The sequence below is a fragment of the Saimiri boliviensis genome, chromosome X (assembly GCF_048565385.1).
Source record: "Saimiri boliviensis isolate mSaiBol1 chromosome X, mSaiBol1.pri, whole genome shotgun sequence".
Taxonomy (NCBI): domain Eukaryota; kingdom Metazoa; phylum Chordata; class Mammalia; order Primates; family Cebidae; genus Saimiri; species Saimiri boliviensis.
In genome coordinates this window covers 90,004,885-90,006,951 of record NC_133470.1, presented here as the reverse complement: position 1 = coordinate 90,006,951, position 2,067 = coordinate 90,004,885, and positions in this window count along the sequence as shown.

Genomic DNA, 2,067 nt, shown 5'->3' with positions numbered 1-2,067 from the left:
TTTTGAGAAGTGTCTATTCAGATCTTTTGCCCATTTTTAAGCAGATTATTAGATTTATTCCAATAGAGATGTTTGAGCACTTTATATATTCTGGTTATAAATCCCTTGTCATATGAGTAGTTTGCAAATATTTTCTCCCATTCAGTAGGTTGTCTCTCACTTTGTTGATTGTTTGCTGTGCAGAAGCTTTTTAACGTGATGTCATCCTATTTGTCTATTTTTGTTTTGGCTGCCTGTGCTTGTAGACTATTATTCAAGAAATCTTTGCCCATTTCAAAATCCTGGAGATTCACTCTAATATTTTCTTTTATTATTCTTATAGTCTGGAGGCTTACATTTAAGACTTCAATCCATTTTGATTTGATTTTTGTATATGGTAAGAGGTAGGGGTCCAGTTTCATTCTTTTGCACATGGATATCTAGTTCTCCCAGCACCAATTTTTGAAGAGAATGTCCTTTTACCCAATCTATGTTCGTGGCATGTTTGTCAAAAATGAGTTCACTGCAGATGTATGAATTTGTCTGTGTGTTCCTTATTCCGTTCCACTGATCTATGTGTCTATTCTTATGTCAGTACAATGCAGCATTGTGTATTACTCTGTAGTATAATTTGAAGTCAGGTAATATTATTCCTCCAGGTTTGTTATTCTTGCTGAGGATAGTTTTGGCTATTCTGAGTCACTTGAAGTTTCATATAAGTTTTGAGATTCTTTTTCCATTTCTGTGAAGAATGTCATTGGTATTTTGATAGAGATAGCATTAAATCTATAGATTGCTTTGGGTAGTACAAATATTTTAACAATATTGATTCTTCCAATCTATGAATATGGAGTATCTTTCCATTGTTTTATCTCTTCTACTCTTGCATCAATGTTTTAAAGTTTTTATAATAGAGATCATTCACTTCTTTGGTTAATTCTGAGGTATTTTGTTTTATATGTAGCTATGGTAAATGATATTACTCTTTTCTTTCTCAGATGGTTCACTGTTAGCATATAGAAATGCTACTACTTTTGTATGTTTATTTTGTTTCCTGCAACGTCACTGAATTTGTTTATTATTTCTAATAGTTTTTCAGTGGAGTCTTTAGGTTTTTTCCAAATATAAGATCATATCATCTGCAAATGAGGATGCTTTAACTCTTTCCTTTCCAATTTAGATGTACTTTATTTCTTTCTCTTGTCAGATCATTCAAGCTATGACTTCCAGTACTATGTTGAATATTAGTGATGAATGTGGGCATCATTGTAGTGTTCCCAATCTTAGAGGAAAAGCTTACAGTTTTTCCCCATTCAGTATGATACTGGATATGGGTCTGTTGTGTATGACTTTTATTATATAGTGGTATGTTCCTTCTATACCCAGTTTTTCAATGTTTTCATCATGAAGGGATGTTGAAATTTACCTAATGCTTATTCAACATCAATTGAAATAATGATATGGAGGCCACACGCAGTGGTTCATGCTTGTAATCCTGGCACTTTGGGAGGCTGCGGAGGGTGGCTCACTTGAGGTCAGGAGTTCAAGACCATACTGGCCAACATGGTGAAACCCCATCTCTACTAAAAATACAAAAATTAGCTGGGAGTGGTGGTGCATGCCTGTAATCCCAGCTACTCAGGAGGCTGAGGCAGGAGAATTGCATGAACCCAAGAGGCAGAAGTTGCAGTAAGCTGAGATTGTGCCACTGCATTCCAGCCTGGGGGACAGAGTGAGACTATCTCAAAAAAAAAAAAAAAAAAAAAAAAAAAAAAAAAAAAAAAGGAAAGAAGTAATTATATGGTTTTTGTCCTTCAGTCTGTTGATATGATGTGTCACATTAATTGATTTTCGTGTATTGAACCATCATTATATCCTTGGAGTAAAGGTCATGTAGTCATGATGAATGATCTTTTTAATATGGCAATCGTTTCTATTTGCTAATATTTTGTTGAGGATTTCTGCATCAATATTCATCAGTCATACTGGCCTATAGGTTTCTTTTTTTAAGTATGTTTATCTGGTTTTGGTATCATGGTAATATGACCTCATGGAATAAGGTTGAAAGTAGTCCCTCCTCTTCTGTTT